The sequence below is a fragment of the Neltuma alba genome, unplaced genomic scaffold (assembly GCF_004799145.2).
Source record: "Neltuma alba isolate B1F8T4 unplaced genomic scaffold, ASM479914v2 tig00010835_pilon, whole genome shotgun sequence".
In the NCBI taxonomy this organism is placed as follows: Eukaryota; Viridiplantae; Streptophyta; class Magnoliopsida; order Fabales; family Fabaceae; genus Neltuma; species Neltuma alba.
The window spans coordinates 1-19,989 of NW_021635636.1; the positions used below are offsets into that span (position 1 = coordinate 1).

Genomic DNA, 19,989 nt, shown 5'->3' on the forward strand with positions numbered 1-19,989 from the left:
GCCTCAGCCTTCACTTAAAACCCTTCAAGTCATTACAGCTCTACGTGTACACTGACGTAGATGGGGCTACGGACACCGATGACAGAAAGTCTGTGGCAGACTTATGCACTTATTTAGGTGGCACGCTAGTCTCATGGTCCTCTCTGAAAGCAACAAGCTGTGGCAAGGTCAAGCACAGAGTCTGAGTACAGAGCCTTAGCGACGGAGAGCTGCCGAAGTCAAATGGATCGTTCCCTGCTATCTGAGCTTGGCCTCTTCTTAAAAACGGCCCTCCATGTGTGTGGTGTGATAATAAGTCAGAGTGCTCGAGCTGTAGCTGGAAATCCCGTTCATCATTTGAGAAGTAAACATATCGAGATCGACGTGCATTTTATTTGCGACATGGTGTTGTCCAATCTCATCGATGTTCGATACGTCTCCCTACTACACACCAAGTGGCTGACAGTCTAACGAAGCCTCTGCCATGGTCTCAGTTCCAACGTTTTCACAGCAAACTCGGGCTGCTAGTTACACCCTCTCGTTTGAGGGGGCGTGTTAGAGAATAATCTGGAACTATCTGTTTGTTATGATCTATTAGTTATGATGTAATCTTTGTATCTGTAACTTCCCACGAATCACTCCTAAAATCTCTCTAAGATCTGTTGACAGACTCTCACCGTCAACTACATGTACTTCTCTGCGTATATATAAAAGCAACCCTACAGCACATCATTATTTATCGTGCCATCAACATATTCTTGCTCCCTACAGATTGTCGTTCTTAATTCTGTCTTTGATGCCTAAAACATTGGCTCTAATGGCCGTGCAGAGGCAGGCGGCGGCTTCGAGGTCAACGAGGCCGTTAAGATGGGGACAGCAATCGCTCTTGCCGAGTTGGACGTTGACGGTACCCAACATGTTGGCGCAAACACCTAACTTAAGGGCGTCCATAGGGCAACTCGGCTGATTTCCTGAGGAAGGAGGAGATGGCGATGGTAATTGCGCATAGGTGGAGGTTACCATTGTGAAGAAGAGGGGGTTGACGACACAGAGGACAAGGGCAGACTTGGAAGCCATTCTTCTAGTTTTTGTCACTTGGATTTTTGTGATACTTGGCTTTTGAACGGTGAGGAGTTTTGTGAGATATGATGGGGCTTTTATAGGAGAGAGCATCCCTCTTTATGTTTTTTTTTTTAATGTAAAGCTGAGTCGGATTCTGAAATTATTGTAGCAGTGACTTAAAATGTCTAGTGCATGTTCTTTTTTTGCCTACATCTTTGATGTAAATTGCCTAACAAGGTGATATAATTGAATAAATTTGGCGGATGATTTGGATATTTTTTTTTTGTAATCAAAGGTACGGTTAAGATTATTTGAATGTTCCAATACCATAGATTTGTCTTTATTTTACAAAATGCAAAACTGTGTAACTATAACACTTATGCTTGATATAGAGACGCAACCCAGGAAAAAAAAAAAGACATTCAAAGTCTTTATCATAATAAAAGTAGATTTTATGGCTAAAAAGCCACACAGATATTTATGGTTATAAAATTCGTCACATTTACAACGATATATTCCTTAATTATCAATTTACAACAACATAAGTTTAAATCTCGATAAGCGCACTTGTTGGGAGTACTTAACCTTTATGATTCCGACTCGACAGGGACACAAATATCCTCACTTGTAAAAAAACAAAAAAGACACAAATATCCTCACTCATTCATTAGAGTTGTCATTCTCTGTAGAGATTTGGAGGATAATAATGGCGGGTTTTCTTCTTTAAAATGATATGATCTTAAGTCATTCACATGAATATGGAAATATAGAAGGAAGGTTGTGTTGACTTCTTATTAGTGCTTCTTAGACTATTGGCGACAATTATAAAAGTCAAATTGTGTGCCATTTTCGCCATTAGTGCGACGAGATTTCGTGATTTATTCGCAGTATACTTTTTGGACATTTAGAGTTGAATAAAATGAATAATTATTGTTGGTTTAAAGCCTAGCAATAGATGTAATAAATGATTTGGTATGTAGAAAACTGGCAACTAAGCCAAAATAATATACAGACAACATGTTTCATAATTCACTTCTATTTTCCTACCTCTCAGTGTATGCATGGCTTAGATTAAATATGAATTATCTTTCTTTTCTATTCAAGTTCTTTCCAATATCACATAAAACTCAAATTAGTACTCTAAATTATCACATAACTAAGTAAAAAAAAGCTTCATGTAATACAATTTCTTCCTATATACCTCTTTCTTCCTTCTTATTTAAATATGAGACTTCTTTTTATGATACCCCTTGCTCACAATTCATCTCAATAATGATTGACAATGCTGTTCAGTTACGTTATTTCCAACTTTGTTCTGCCTTTCTCTCCATTTATTGTCTTTACCTGTTGTCGAGGAATATAGAACAAATTATCAAATGGAATATTAACTGTGTGAGACTGTGAGCAAAGAAATACACTCTTATTTTTCTAAATTTTATTTTGGATGTGTTACCTTTTAATTTTATTTTAATTAAGCGGGTTAGAATTTACAAGAAAAGTAGTACTTATTCATATGCGTTTATTTTTTAAGAAAATTTTAGTCCTAAATATAAAGTCTATTTGATGATTTTGATTTGGTTCTAACTATGAGGACTCATTCCCTGCTGTCTTCAATGATAAATTTTTGTTTCGAATAATACTTCTATTTATTGGGTTATCTTTATCTATGCGCATGGGACTTTGATCATTAAATGATAATGGTATTCTTTTAAAAAAGTGACACAAATTTTCTACATATTAATTACAAATAAAAAATTTACCAACCTTATTCTAACTTCGGATCAATTCCCACACTTCAAACATCCATTTAAACACCTCGGGATCATGATTAATTTAAACCTAAACACATATAAATCCTTGATTAAAAATCAAGATGTTATACTTGAAGTTCACCTTCATTATCATATTGTATAAATTTTATCTTGGTATTAAACAAATTTTCAACATGCTTTTGAAATAATAGAAAAGATTTAGAGACATTAGACTTTGTATGAAGAGGATAAAAACCATGTAAATCATTACTATAGATTTTCAAATATATGTCGCTCAATGCGTAACAGTTAAATACAAAGACAGTCACCTATCGTGAGGCGGAGATCATGCTAACAAATCATGACGGTCATAATTGAAACTCATGCATTATTTAAAAATATGTGACGGTTTCCTTTCAACACCATCGCCTTTTTGTTGTGAAGAAATTAATTTAAGTTTCTACAAAACAAAATATGATGGTTTTAAAATACAACTGTCACGTAAAGCACGTCTGAACCTTTCACTTCCCTCTTAGACTATGTCAAACTGGCGCGAATGTTGAATTTACAATCACTGGGAGTTTTTTAAAACTTTTTTTGGGTGTTTTTTTAGTTTTATTTTATATATTTTGGGATTTTAGGTTTTTTTTTATAAATTTTTTAGGTTTTTTTTTTTAAGTTTTTAAGAAATATATTTTGTAAAAGAGGCTAGTGCCCCTTATACATATAAATATATATAAAAAAGAAAAAAACATGGCAGTTCTATAGTATAAAATTGTCACTTAAGGTTATCGCATTTAATATAAATAAACAGAAGAATGTGTCGATTTGTTGGTAACGACCATCATGTAAAGTTATTGCATTTTATATAAGTGTCGAAACAGAAATACTTGTCGGTCATCTAAGGATTATCATCACTAAATTTGTTGCACTTCATTTAAAAGGATAGTCATAATATGTAGCGGTTGTTTAAAGTAAACCGTCACGTAAAGTTTAAACAAAAATGCATGTCGCTAGGTTTAAGAAGTAACCCCACCATTCCGGCCAAACAAACCTTCGTTTGCCATTGAATGAATTATCCGAACCGTCAATGAAGTGGTTTTAACGATGGAGTTTCGTGTCTTTTTTTCTAGGGAAGATTTATGGCTCACCTTTTGTTCTCTATCGTTAACTTCTTTGATCATCTTTCTCCATTATTTTTGTGTTGTAAGTTTTAAGCTACTCATTTATTTGCCCCTTTTTTCCTTTTTCTTCTTTTGAAATGTGGTTGGTTATTGTATTGTTTTTCTGCTAGTCGATCTAATCTGTGCATTTGTACATTTGTGAGAGCTCTTGTGTTACTAGCTGGTTTGTGACTCATTTCGGGATTCTTGTTAAGGTTAGTAGTTTTTTTATTTTTTCTTTTTTATTGTTTAAAAATGTTCTCAGCTGTTTGGGTGGTTCGTACCGTATATACCGAATATTGTTGCGCATTGATTTTTGGCATTTTCTTCTAAATGATTTATGCTAGATGGAGAATATGGACAAGGAATGAATATTTGTCAATCATCTAAGCAAGCAATATCAAACAAGTCACAAAATTACGTCACAGCCCAGTACTTGAAATCACCCCTAATAGAAGAACGCATGGGTATAAACAATAAAGATTGATGTACACGCACATGGGATCATAAGTTGCTACGATGAATGATGAAGGACCAGAGGTGTCAACAGTTACCCATTCTTAAGGATGTAATAGCTAGGCAGGAAGAAGTTAAAGAAGAGTAAAAGATGATGGCATTGGAGGAAGTAGATACACACACTCATATATACACACACAATTATATTAATTAATACTACATCTGATTTTTAATATAAAAGCTAGTTGACTAATTTGAGTAGATTAAAAAATTAGTTAAGTTAATTATTTGTAATAAATATGTGTTGTCTTTTCTAAAATATCTTTGTCAATCAAATGTATTGGCTAGAACTACTATTATTACAAGGACTATCTTAAAAAAAAATAGATAAATATGTGAGACAAAAGGGATTGAAGTCTTATATTTAGGATTAAAATAAAAGACAAATGAACTCTTATATTAAGGACTAGAGGTAATATATCAATAACTCCATAATATCTCAAATAATTTGACCTGCAATAATAGTACTTGATGCTTAATTCGCTCCAAAATCATATATGCACAAAAAATTAGTTTATATTTGTTTGGGATATATCCCCTTGTTGTAATTCGTTTAAGTGAAATACAACTTCTTTTATATTTGTTAATTTTAATTTTTATATCTTATATTTTATTTATATTAATATATCATATAATTACGTCGCTTTTGTTAAATGATTTTGAGGAGGGGTCTTATAAAATTATAATAATTTGTTATTTTAAATCTGAAATAAATTTCTCATAAAATAAAAAATTAATTATACAAATTTTTTATTTTGTAAAAATTGTGTATATAATAAATTATATAATAATATAAATTATAATAAAATTATATAACTTTTATTTTCTAATTTTTTCAAAATTTTAATTTTCACATCACTGAACAATGTCTGCATATTTTTGAATTAATTTTTGCACAGGTTGTAAGCTTTAAGAGAAATCAGGTTTAATTTAGTAAAATTTATTAATTCGTATTAATTTTAAGAATAAAATGTAGGAGGGAATATAGAAGACATAAGAGGTTTGGATAGGGACAATATGGTATTTTTAGATTTATATTGGAATATTTGGTCCTTTTAAATAATTTTAATTTTTATGATCCTCTCTCATAAATATCACTCCCTATTGGTCATTCTCTCTATTTCTCCCTAAAATTTATACAATCTGATAATGGAGGCCAACACCAAATGTAACATCCTGATTTTTAATAAAAAAATTAGATGTGTTTAGAGTTTAAATTAATCAAGATCTTGACATGTTTAAATGGATGTTTGAAGTTGCGGAGGACTGATCATGTGTTAGATTAAGGTTGGCACTTTTTTTTTTTTAATATCATTATCAGTTAATGATTAAAGTTTAATGCGCATGGATAAAGATAACCCAATAAACAGAGGTATTATTGGAAACAAAAAATAATTATTGGAGACAACAGAAAATGAGTTATCATATTTAGAACCAAATCAAAATCATCAAATAGACCTTATATTTAGGACCTGGGGAATTGATTTGTACATGCAAATAGTTCTGTATAATCAATTGATGAAATTAATTTGGTAATTAATGCAGGAAATTCGGCACATCAGAATTTTCCCAAAAAATAGATGTGAATAAGTATTATTTTTCTCGTCAATTCTAAGTTTCTAACTCGCTTAGTTTAAATAAAATTAAAAGGTAACACGTCTAGAAAAAAAATTTAGAAAAATTAGAGTGCATTTCTTTGCTAACACAGTTAATATTCCATTTTGTAATTTGTTCTGTATTCCTCAAAAACGGGTAAAGACAATAATTAGAACATTATTATCCCTTTGGCGGAAAGGGAGGCAAGAAAAAACTTTAATGAGCTTTATTTAAAAAATTAAAAAAGTGAGGATAAATTAATTTTTATTACTAATCTTTTATCTTTTATCTTCTTTTTATAAAAATTTTAAAACCTCAATTCTCTAATTCTATACATCTTATCGGATGTCCCCGAAGGGACTCTAATTCTATACATCTAACTCACTAAAATTTTCCTTTCCTTGTCCTCCCTTCCATTCTACTCATACCAAACATAGGTAACAGAATGCTCTTTGTTTATTAAATTTCCTTCTTTTCGCCTCCTCTCCTCCCACAATTTTGTCCGTTTATTGGCTATATGCTGTTTTGCCAAAAGTCTAGAACGTGTTGATTAATTCCACTTAATGTAACCTTGCTATTATTAACCCTGTTGGTATTTGGCACATAACGGATAATGCAAATAAAAGTTTCTTCAACGGAGATAAAAATCATAGAAAAATAGAATCGATGAAAATTTCGCTGGATTAAAAAATATTATAGATCGACAGACCTGGAGAAACCCTGTTGGTATTTGGCACTTCTTCTTGTACTTTATATTTTAGTGTTAATATTAATAATTGATAATTATTTACCAGTAAAGAGAAACTCCTTTTTTCATTCAATAGCAGTTATACCTAAATTAGAACATTGGTCCTTTATTGTACATTTATTCATAGAAAGGGGAATCATAGGTCACCATAAACTTTTTGTTGATATAATTTATTTGTCACCAAGAATAGAACTTGATGAGGATAGTGTAGTGGAGACAGTGATGATACATATATATCTGTTGAATAATTAAGCACACTGAAAGCCCCTGGGGACGCTTCTGCCACAGGTGCTGAGAATCGTGCTCAAGGTATGGGAAACGTTAAGGTTGATGCCTAAAACATTGACTCTAATGGCCGTGCAGAGGCAGGCGGCGGCTTCGAGGTCGACGAGGCCGTTAAGATGGGGACAGCAATGGCTCTTGCCGAGTTGGACGTTGACGGTACCCAACTGGGTGGCGCAGACACCTAACTTAAGGGCGTCAATAGGGCAACTTGGCTGATTTCCTGAGGAAGGAGGAGACGGCGATGGTTATTGTCCATTAGTGCGACGAGATTTCATCATCTATTCGCAGTATACTTTTTGGACATTTAGAGTTGAATAAAATGAATAATTATTGTTGGTTTAAAGCCTAGCAATAGATGTAATAAATGATTTGGTATGTAGAAAACTGGCAACTAAGCCAAAATAATATACAGACAACATGTTTCATAATTCACTTCTATTTTCCTACCTCTCAGTATATGCATGGCTTAGATTAAATATGAATTATCTTTCTTTTCTATTCAAGTTCTTTTTTTTTTTGGGCCGTTGGATCCAATAAAACTCAAATTAGTACTCTAAATTATCACATAACTAAGTAAAAAAAAAGCTTCATGTAATACAATTTCTTCCTATATACCTCTTACTTCCTTTTTATTTAACTATGAGACTTCTTTTTATGATACCCCTTGCTCACAATTCATCTCAATAATGATTGACAATGCTGTTCAGTTACGTTATTTCCAACTTTGTTCTGCCTTTCTCTCTCCAGTTATCGTTTGTCGAGGAATATCGAACAAATTATCAAATGGAATATTAACTGTGTGTGAGACTGTGAGCAAAGAAATGCACTCTTATTTTTCTAAATTTTACTTTGGATGTGTTACCTTTTAATTTTATTTTAATTAAGCGAGTTAGAATTTACAAGAAAAGTAGTACTTATTCATATGCATTTATTTTCTAAGAAAATTTTAGTCCCAAATATAAAGTCTATTTGATGATTTTGATTTGGTTCTATGAGGACTCATTCCCTGCTGTCTTCAATGATAAATTTTTGTTTCGAATAATACTTCTATTTATTGGGTGACAAACTCAATTATTTTTATATATTTTGATATATTTTATATGGGTTTTGTCAACTTAATTAGTCCCTCTTGACCTTAATTGATTGTTAATTGATTTAATATGTTTTATTTTGAATTATTATTTTATAGGGGTAAAATTGATATATTTTGGTTTAATTGTGACTAATTGATTTTTGAGGACAATTAATGCTACCTTATCCTTGAATTTTATTTGCAGGTTTTTGGAAGATTTAAAAATAAAAATAAAAATTTAAAAAAAAGAAAAAAATAATTAAAAAATAATTAAAAAAAAGGGAGCAAAACGTTGCGTTTTGCTCCCCACCCACCTAATAACCCCTAATATCCAATAATTCATCACCTTCATCCGGAGAGCAACGCACACGCGAGGAAGCAGAGACGGCGGACACACAAGCTGATACGAAACAGACACAGAGACGCAAGCGAGCTGGAGGCACAGTAAGGAGAGCGACGGCACTATTCATCATCATCTCCATTCATCTTCTCTGCGTCTTCTCACTGGTGGCAGAGAGAAGACGGCGAGAGTGACAGAACCAGAGGGAGCAAAGCAGAGAACGTGAAGCTGCAGTCAGATCCCAATAACTCACTGTCACTAATATCTTTTCCTCTTCGGCGTTCCTCCATGGTAGCTTGTAGCAGAATGTTGATTGTGGCATTCACTATGACAAACCGTGGCTGACTTCCAATTCTCTAGAGCAATGGTTATGGCTTGAACTTAGAGCTTTAAAGGGGAGTTTCAACTCTTTTAATCTTTACTTCTTTCATTATAATTGTGATTTCTAGGTCTTAGAATGAATTTTATAATATTTGAATAGACTGTGATGATTTATATTTGTATTGAGATTGGTTGTAGTTGTTGGAATCTTTGATTAGCATTTAACATTATGCTGTGATTAGCTTTAATTTCTTTACATTGTACTGGGTCAGACTATGTTTTGAAATTATTATGAACATTTAGTGGTAATTTAAGGTGGCTTGGTTATTGGACTAAAAATGTTAATTGCTTTTCTTTGATTTTCTTTTTGGCTAATTGTGCTGAAATAGTTTAATTGTGAATAATTAATATGCAAGGTGGCTTGGTGTTGATTATTCTAATTAAACCGAGTCTAGGAGGTGGCCCTTAGAGTCTTTTGAATTTAGCTAACTCCCAAATTAATTGAAGTAATGATAGCCTTAATCATTGTGCTAGAGGATTGCTTTTCCATTTGCTGTCACTTGTTAATTCTCATTCATATCCATTTTATAAACTAAAAATCCAAAAATTATTTACTCATTTTGCATCCTTTTAAATTTTGCCAATCAGGACAAGAAAATCAATCCCTTTTCAAGTCAATTTTTTATTTTTGATACTTAGTTGCTTAGGATTTCAAATAAAGGTTCTTCAAAGTGAAACGACCCGAGTTTTGCACTATATTGCAATGCTTGGATTTATTTTTGATTGGGAACCCCAAGGTGAACGACAAAGGCTCTCATCATTGGGTTATCTTTATCTATGCGCATGGGACTTTGATCATTAAATGATAATGGTATTCTTTTAAAAAAGTGCCACAAATTTTCTACATATTAATTACAAATGAAAAATTTACCAGCCTTATTCTAACTTCGGATCAATTCCCACACTTCAAACGTCCATTTAAACACCTCGGGATCATGATTAATTTGAACCTAAACACATCTAAATCCTTGATTAAAAGTCAAGATGTTATACTTGAAGTTCACCTTCGTTATCATATTGTATAAATTTTATCTTGGTATTAAACAAATTTTCAACATGCTTTTGAAATAATAGAAAAGATTTAGAGACATTAGACTTTGTATGAAGAGGATAAAAACCATGTAAATCATTACTATAGATTTTCAAATATATGTCGCTCAATGCGTAAAAGTTAAATACAAAGACAGTCACCTATCGTGAGGCAGAGATCATGCTAACAAATCATGACGGTCATAATTGAAACTCATGCATTATTTAAAAATATGTGACGGTTTCCTTTCAACACCATCGCCTTTTTGTTGTGAAGAAATTAATTTAAGTTTCTACAAAACAAAATATGATGGTTTTAAAATACAACTGTCACGTAAAGCACTTCTGAACCTTTCACTTCCCTCTTAGACTATGTCAAACTGGCGCGAATGTTGAATTTACAATCACTGGGAGTTTTTTTTAACTTTTTTTTGGTGTTTTTTTAGTTTTATTTTATATATTTTGTGATTTTAGGTTTTTTTTAAGTTTTTAAGAAATATATTTTGTAAAAGGGGCTAGTGCCCCTTATACATATAAATATATATAAAAAAGAAAATACATGGCAGTTCTATAGTATAAAATTGTCACTTAAGGTTATCGCATTTTATATAAATAAACAGAAGAATGTGTCGATTTGTTGGTAACGACCATCATGTAAAGTTATTGCATTTTATATAAATGTCGAAACAGAAATACTTGCTTCCATGATCACATCTCTTCCTTTCGTGCCGGTTAGCTTGTAGACTCAGAAGGAGTAGAAATCGCTGCCAACTTGGCTGGAATCGGGAATTTGCTGTGAAGTCGCGAGTGCGTTGACGTTTTCTTGAGATCAACTCAGTGCATAATGTAGTACTACCTCCGGTCCTTAATATATTATGATATAGATATGAAGTTACATATACTCGTAATTTGATGGATAAAATTTAGATTATGATATTATTGACTTATTATAACACACACTACCACTTGTCTTTCCAAGCACTCTTACTTATCAATCCTTGCTCTTTAAATTGTCATTTCCATATTGCTAAAAGTATGATATAAAGTTATATTTTCCTATGTAATATGATATCAAGTTATACAATTATGATATAGAGTTGCATATGTTTATATAATCCATTTTAGATACAATCTAATGGATAAGTTAACTTTGATATAAATGACTTCTCCTCTCAAGAAGTATCAGTTGCTATTTCAGACACTCTTACTTGTCAATCCTTATATTTTAAGTTGTCATTTTTGAGCTGCTAAAAATATAATATAAAGTCATATTTTCTTATATAATAATGTGCAGTTATATATATATTCATATAATCTTTTTTATACATAATGTGGTGGATAAATTTTAATTTCTAATATAAACGACTTGTCAATCTAGGCACTATCATTTGTTATTGCAAGCACTTTTACTAGTCAATGCTTGCACCTTAGATTGTGACTATCAAAATTTTTAATGACAGAATTTTCATCGCTAATTCCGCCATTAAAAAAAAAAAGATAGAGTAAGTTGCCCACTAGAATATATAGAAGTAACGCCATATCTTGATGCAAAACCTTAAAATATTAATTTTATAATCTGTGCAATTTGAATTGTCACAATTCACTGCCACTATGTAACATTCTTTGATTGAAATGTTTATGCACAAAGCTCCATTATTAATCAGCCTATTTTGGAATTAACAAATCGACTGCATATAGAGAAGCTGTCCAACAAATATAAACTATAACAACAAATCCACTTTTCATGTTGTCTGTTCAAAACAGAGATGAAATGTGAGATACTTACTATGTTTCTTTTGTTTTTTTTTTTTTATGTCCCCTCAATTTTGAGGTAAAAAGTCTTCCAGAATAGAAATAAAAAGTGTCTGCTGTAGTAGTGTATTAAAAAAAAAAAAACACATGATCTTTGTCTCCCATGCAATACAACATTTGTAGGAATAGGAGATTTGGTTTCAATATTAATTTGGCACCCTGAGGTTTCACGGCAATACTAGCAGGTTGGCTTATTTTAAGTAATTTTACATATACAGGATAAATATATAGAGAGAAAAAAAAACTTTGCGTTGGCCAAAAAAGGGTAGATGAAATAACACATAATAGGTGAGGGGAAAAAAAAATACAATTCAGTACATATTGCGGTGCCATCAGCTTTGTCATTACAATTTCAATTTTCATCCAATGGGCTAATCAATCAGTTATCAATTATTTAGTTATAAAATGATTTAATACATAATTTATTTAATTTTATTTCAAAATTAGCTTTTCATCCTGTTATTTATTTATTTATTATTCACTTGAAACCTAAGGTTGAACTAAGAGAACAAAATTAGGTAAAGATGAGTCAAAGCAGCCGAAAGGTATCTAGTCCTATGGCCTATTGAGGATTATATACGTACAAAAGTAGTTAAGGTTACAATTAACCTAGGAAAATTTCAATAAGGTCCCAAGGAATAAAGAATACGGCAAAAAGGTCTCATAATTAGAAGTCCCAAAGAGACCAAAGTGTAAGAGATTGTAATTTAATAAAAATGTAAAAAGACCTCATTACCCTTGTTGATACCCTTACTCATTAATACATGTCACAATAGTTGTTAATATAGCTAGTTTAATTATTAATAGCAAGTATATGGTGCACATTGATATTAGGTGTTAATATATACAGTGACAACTGTTAATACTTGCACCTTAACTTGTCATTTTTATGATGTTGAAAGTTTTGTTAATGTTGGTACCTACAATTGTTATTACAAGCACCCTGGGTTGGTTTTTGAAATTTCATTATATTAATTTGATTTGTAGAGTTTCATTTGAAAATTTAATTATGTTTTAGGCAATGAACGCAATGTATACTCTTTAAGTTATATATGATCATTTAAAACGGTTGTATTTTGAAGAAGTTAATTATTTTAAAATAATATGAATTGTCATTTGAGTTAAGGATAAAAAAATACCTATGAAAATATATCAAAAACTTACCCAATATTATGAACTTTCTTTGGGTTCAAATATATCAATTGAAGTTTTAAAAAACGATAATAATGCCAGCAATGTTAGCATCCATTTTTCAAGCAGTGGGGCCCACTTTTTTAATGAAAGTACTAAAATATCTGCAATTAAAACAAAAAAAAATAGTTAAGGGTAAAAAATACCTATGAACTTATACCAAAAGTTCACTAAACACCATAAAATTTTAAATAAAAATACCAAAATACTCCCAATCTTGAAGGGCTACTACATTAGAGTGTGCTAGAGGTTATTAATTATAATACATTTTTATATTTAAACTAACTCGTGTAAAAAAGCTTAAGCTTGAATTAAATTACTTTTTAAAGATAAGTTGTTTGTGTCTCCAATCTTTTCTTTTAGAAGACATTATAAGCATCTTTTAAAAACAAGTTATTTGTACCAATGGCATATTGAGTTGTGTGGTTATCCTCCTGTCTATGTTATCAAATTTAACAATTAATTTAAATTTTTTAATGTTTATATTCAATTCTTTGAGAAAATTTAAAGTCACTTTTAATTGTGAGATCCACTATTTTTAATTAAAGTACCAAAATACTCCCAATAAAAAGAAAAAAAAACAACTATCTACCTCTAACCTGTTGATGGTCTTCTTAGCTCATCTCCCTTCTAAGAAAAAAGTCTGCCCCCTTATAATATGGATTCATATTCTTTATTTCAATCAAACTTTAAAGCATCCTCATATAATTTTATTCGAGAATTAATTAAATTTTTTAAATTGAATTAAAAATATGAAAGTATCAAATGAATATTAATCAAAGCATTAAAATATAAATATTTATTTTGTTAAATTTATTTAAGAATTCTTTGGAATTAAAACATTCAGGGATCAGTAATAATGATGTTAAAATATAAAATATGATAAGTTACCAAAAAAAATTTAATTATTATGTATAATATTTATGCTATTAAAATATTTTCAGCCATAACAGTTAATATGATAACTGTAACAATTGGCTAGTTTTTATTAAAAGAAAAAAATTTGTTGCAGATGAAAATTTTTAAAAAAACCATTAATAATATTTTTTTAATTATAAAGATTGGGATATAAAAATTTATTATAATTAATAATTTCTAATACACTCTAATGCAATAGCCCTTCAAGATTAGAGTATTTTGGTTCAGTAAAAATTATATGGTTTTAGGTGAACTTTTGGTATAAGTTTATGGATATTTTTTACCCTTAATTTTTTTTTGTTTTAATTTAGGATATTTTGGTACTTTTATTAAAAAAATTGTTGGCCCCACTGCTAAAAGAATGGACATTAATGGCGCTAATATTATTGACTCTTTTTAAACTTTGATTGGTAGATTTGAACCTAAAAAACGTTCATGGTGTTAAATAAACTTTTGATATATTTTTATGAGTATTTTTGACCCTTAACTCTTGTCATTTGGTTATAAAGTGAGTAGTTATTTCTAACACGTTCACTTGTTAATACTAACATCGTATCTCATCAGCACAGGCACTTTTATTTGTCAATTCCTTACTGTTAAAAATATGATATAAAATTATGATGCAATTATTTCAAGTTACATATACTTATATAATACATTTGCTTATAAATATGTTAAGTAATGGCAATTTTTAGTCTGGCAAAATAAAGTAATACAAATTTTCAAACCTGTCCCAAGTGAAGTAGTACCAAAAGTTGTGTACAACGATTTAGAAAAGAGACTTATATTTTCATTCCATTGAAGTTGCATTGTAACACATCTAATTACAACATACAAAACCAATATATTCACAATGGATTATAACTTACTTATCAGACAAGTGAAATTGTTTGCAATGATAACAAGTCAATTGAAATTGACAATTATATATTCTAAAGTAAAGTGCCCTTGTCATTTAAGGGTTTGTTTGGATTAACGGTAAAAACAGTAACTTATTTTCAATTTGATTTTTAGAAAAGTTAGATTAGGTAATGTGATTTATATTTAGATTGACTTTTAAAAAGTTAGTTTGTAAAGTGGAAAATTGTTTAGATTATAGTTGGATAAGTAAGTTTAGATTGCGGAATGACCAAAATAGGTATGACTTTTATGAATTTACAAAATATAATAATTTTAAATTATCATAATAACAAAAAAATTATATTTAATGGATAAAATGTATTTAAATTAGAAATAATGTAAAATTTTTGAATCAAATAATACTATCTAATTATGAAAATTCAAATTCAAATTTTGCATAAATATCAAGTCCAACCTCAATTTAAGTGTCTGTCTTTTATGTATCAATAAAAAAAAATATACAGGCGATTAGCGCCAAAAAGAGGAGCAAAAAACACACTATATAATTAAATAGTACACGCACAGACAAGGGTATTGAGGGGGGAAAAAAACAAAAACCAAAACGCACACAACCCAAAAGCACGATTCATAAGCACTTAAAATCTACTTCTGCGATTCTGCCTTTTATTCCAGCTTGTGGCTTATAAGTTACATAGCACAAAAGCTTATCCAAATATCTCATAATATGTGAAACGTGCTTTTGAGTTTTAAAAGCTGTTTAACCACTGCTAAAATGTGAATCCAAACAGGCAGTAAATCAGCCTCACTCATCATTACATGCTTTCTCACTTGTCAACACTTGCCTTGTCATTACAAGCACATTCTAAACATAATAAAATATCATCGACAATATTTATGATTTTAAGTAATTTTATGTTTTTTATTCTAAACATAATAAATTATCATAAACAATATTTATTTTAATTTCTAGTTAATGGACTCGTATGACAATATTGGCATGTTAACTTATCAATATAAACACTCACTAGTCAATTCCTGGTAGTTAAAAATATAATATAAAGTCATGACATATCCTCATTTCAAGTTATATATTTTGATCTCACATAATTTCAAGTTAGATATGCTTATATAATACATTTTAGTCATAATATATTTTAACCTGGTATGATGTTCAGATATAAAGTGAGTTATTATTTTTGGCACATTTACTTGTCAATACTGACACGTTAATTTGTCAATTCGGCACTCTCATTTGTCAATTTTCCATTGCTGAAAAATTTGACATAGCATTTACAACCAAGTTGTTAATAATCAATATAATTCAAAATATATCATTATTAATACTCAATGCCTATACAAAAAGAATGATATGCTTATTTAAGTTACAAAGAATGATATGCCTAATTAAGCATTTATCTTTTCCTTTCTCTTGCTTTGATTGTTGATTGCTACAACAGTACTTTCTTACTATGAAATATTAGTAGCATCGTGTCTTTTCTTTCGCCTCCTCTTCCTTCTTTTCCTCGTAAAAAATCTGCCACCTCACAAGAAAGATTTCCATGTTAATGAAAACTTTATGAGAAGGACAACGAAAAAGGGAATAGAAAAAAAAATGATGATTGTTAGATTGATAAATTTAGTATTGTTCTCAATAAGCTCAGAACTTAACATTGGAAGCCAGCTAAACATAAAAACAGGTTATGTTAATCAGGCATGTCTGCTATGTTCAAAAATTAATAATTGGAAAGTAAAGGGAGGATGAAATAAGCAGCAAAAATTCCTAGTAAGAGGATGCATGGAAGTGATGAAATGCAGTGTATTTTCCTCCGTTTTTTTCCCCTTACATGCATGTACTCATTCCCCTTAGTATATATTACAATGCGCTTTGCCACAAGCACACTCATTTAACAGTCCAGGGTGAGAAATTTTATTTTGGGGCATAACTAAAAGCACACAACTAAGGAAATAAACCGACAAGGGTTTATCACAGAAACTAAAAAAACTACATCAATGCTTGATCTGGTGCGGTTTGCCTTGCCCCAAATGAATTTGCAATCACATTAATCAAATTCATGGGAAATCTGAATCTATAACACACAAGCAAAGCAAAGACAGAAAGCAAACTCCCAGAGCAATCGAGGCCCAGGGCAAATCAAGAAGCACAGAGAGAGAGAACAGCATATATCTCACATGTAGAATTTGATAAATTTAAGAAAAATAATAAATAAAAATAAAAATTATAAAAATAAAAAGAGTTAACACACAAAATTTATTAATGGGAAAATTTTGAAAATTCATTTTAGTTTATGAAATATATTTAATGAATAAATACGAATATAAATTAAATTTTATATAATTTTAAAATTAAATTTATAAAAATACAAATAGCCATGGGTGCACAAATTAGGAAATCCTTGTTAAAATCATTTTCTTCTCTCTTTTTGCTGCATAAGCTAGAAGGAGAAGAGAGAGAAGGGTAAAAAAGCGAGCCTCAAATGCTGTGTAGTGGAGAAGAGAGAGAATGGTAATTGTAGATGGGCTTTTCTAGCTTCTCACCGTGCTGAGCTTTGACTGCAAAAGCTAGATAAGAAAGAAGCCAACCCAAACAACCTTTTCTCTCCCAATAGTTCTTCAACTTGCGTTTTACAATTTCCCATGCACATTTTCCCCTCAAAACGGAGATCCAAATAGACGCTTAGCTTCTCAACGCATCTGACTTTTTTCTCAGAAGTTGATTGGGTTAAAAGCCCACTCAAACAACCTAAAATCTCCAAACCAGCATCAAACCAGTGTTCCACATGTTTCAAGGAGCATTTCATGGTGGAAATGCCAATCAAAACACACGCTTAATGGTTTGAGCTCTGCCAAGACCACTTAGCATCTCAAGGAAAAAAAACAGTCTTTTTATTTTAATTTTATGTAAAATGCTAAGTTAGAAGACACATGAGCGATTTTTACCCACATAGGATGACTCCATGCTGACTCACAGTGAGTTTTGGATGATAAAGGACAAATTTATAAATGATAAAAAAAAGGATTAAGGTACAATTTTAACAATCAAGTTTTACGTGAAGAGCATTTGGCACCATTTAGTTTTAGAGGGTGCAAATGTAACAACGATCATTTAGAATGAGAGCAATTTTTCCACTCCAGTTAACAGACCCAAACGTCTGTTTATTTTTATATGTGGGTCCCACTGGTTTTCAATTCTCTCCCCATCCCTCGTCTCTCCCCTTCTCCCTTTCTCTCTCATCTCGCATGCCCACCGTTTCTTTCACTGAGTCCCATCTCATCTCTCGCTTTTGCTCTTCATTCCCTAGCCAAGTCTCCCAAACCGATCTCAGTCATTTTCCTTCTGATCCTTCTATTAAAAATTCCTCTGACCCTTTCTAGCTCCACTTCAAACGATACATTGCTCTGTGGTTTAGAGTCGTTGGTCGTCTTCTATCTCAGCGGCCATCTCATCGCCAAGCTAGTTAGAGTGGGTGTTCTATGGGTATAATCCTACTGGTTGAAGTTTGAAACCTGAATCATACCCGCAAAGTCCCATCCTCGCCAGCGTTGCTGCCTACCATTCTCGTCCTTCGCGGATCTCGCCGTCCATGTATCGTTCGTGTTAAGTCATGATAGAGCGGCTTCATCCTTCTTGCGTTTATCAATGGCAAAGCTCTAATGCCCAAAAAGCATTTCATGAACGGATTTTTTTTGGGTACATGATGATCATGAACACTCTGGTTGGTGATGATTTATATTGTTTATCCTGTATAGCTGGACCATTGTACTTTGGTTGCAATTATTAGTATTTATAGAAGATTATATGGCTTTTGATTAGGAACCTTGTTTTCCCCTGTTTAGCAGCCGCATGTTTGGGAATGAAAGAAGTCGAAGATAATGTTAACAGATGAGAGAGAGAGATGGGTGGTAGGGAAGGGGATCTTGGCTAAAGAGAAAATAAGAGAAAAATCTATGAGACCTACGGACGGTAGTTGTAGAATTTCCATTGGATACTATAAATGATGTGGATGTCAAAGTAGGACCCACCAAATTAAAAATAACGAACGTTTGGATCAGTTAACGGAAGTAGGAGAATTGCTCTATTTTTAACTGATTATGGTTACTTTTGCACCCTCTAAAACTAAATGGTACCAGATGCTATTTGCGTAAAACTTGATTGTTAAAATTGTACCTTAACCTTAAAAAAAATTAGGGATTGAGTTTTAGGTAAGTCAAAAGTTTAAGTACTAAGTTATAAGGAAGTCAAAACTTCAAAAAGAAAAGATTAATTTTTCCCATAATTTTCGCTGCATGACTTTTTCTTAGAATAAAAAGGTGATGCAATATGCTTGAATTTTTTAATTGAGAGCTCCTTTAGATGTGTAATTTTTAAGAAGGCTATGAATTTTTAATAAAATATTTTATAACTAATTAAACATAGATGATTTGATTGATTTAATAAATAAACACACACACACATATATATATAACTGTTAGATTTTAATATAAGAGCTAGATAATTAATTTGAAGATATTAACAAAATTAGTTAAGCTGATTATTTGTAATAAAGATATATTGATTTTCCTAAACTATCATTTTTAATTATATGTATTAGAAATATCCCATAGCGGAACCCCTTTACAATGCATAGAATGTTTTGGAGAATAAATTAAAAATTTAAAAGACAGAGTAAATTGAGATATTATATTTAGAACTAAATCTAATCACCAACTAACTTTCATATTAAGAACAAGAGGTATTATATATATTTTCTAATAGGTATGTGCCCATAATTAAGGCTATATTTGGCAGAAAGGAGAGCCTTTTTTATTTAATAATTCAGAGAGGCAAATATTAATAAACAAGCTATTGGTTGAGATCGTAAACGGTCTCATTTCCCGTAAAAAGAAAAACATAAGTTTGAATCTCGCAAAGCGCATTTGTTGGGAGGGTTTTAACCTTTACTCTTCCAGCTGACAAAAACACAAATATCCGCATTCATAAAAAAACAAAAAAAGACACAAATATCCTCTCTCTCATTCATTGGAGTTGCCATTCTCGGTAGACATTTGGAGGATAATCATGGCGGATTTTCTTCTTTACAAAGATATGATCTTAAGTCATTCACAATGACATGGTCAAAAAAAAAAACAAGTCATTCACAATTATGTGTTATTTATAAGGAACGTTAAATCACATGAATATGGAAACATAGAAGGAAGGTTGTGTTGACTTCTTATTGGTGCTTTGAATATTGGCTATAATCATAAAAGCCAAATTGTGTGCCATT

General features: G+C 31.1%; 1 long non-coding RNA gene across 1 annotated transcript; it reads left to right on the forward strand.

The window, feature by feature from the left end:
- The first annotated feature begins 937 nt into the window (after positions 1-937).
- On the forward strand, positions 938-18,035 carry LOC114759371 (uncharacterized). Its single transcript, XR_003741909.1, has 3 exons — positions 938-1,017; positions 8,808-8,810; positions 18,025-18,035. It is a non-coding gene; the product is annotated as an uncharacterized LOC114759371 (long non-coding RNA).
- Positions 18,036-19,989: the final 1,954 nt, after the last annotated feature.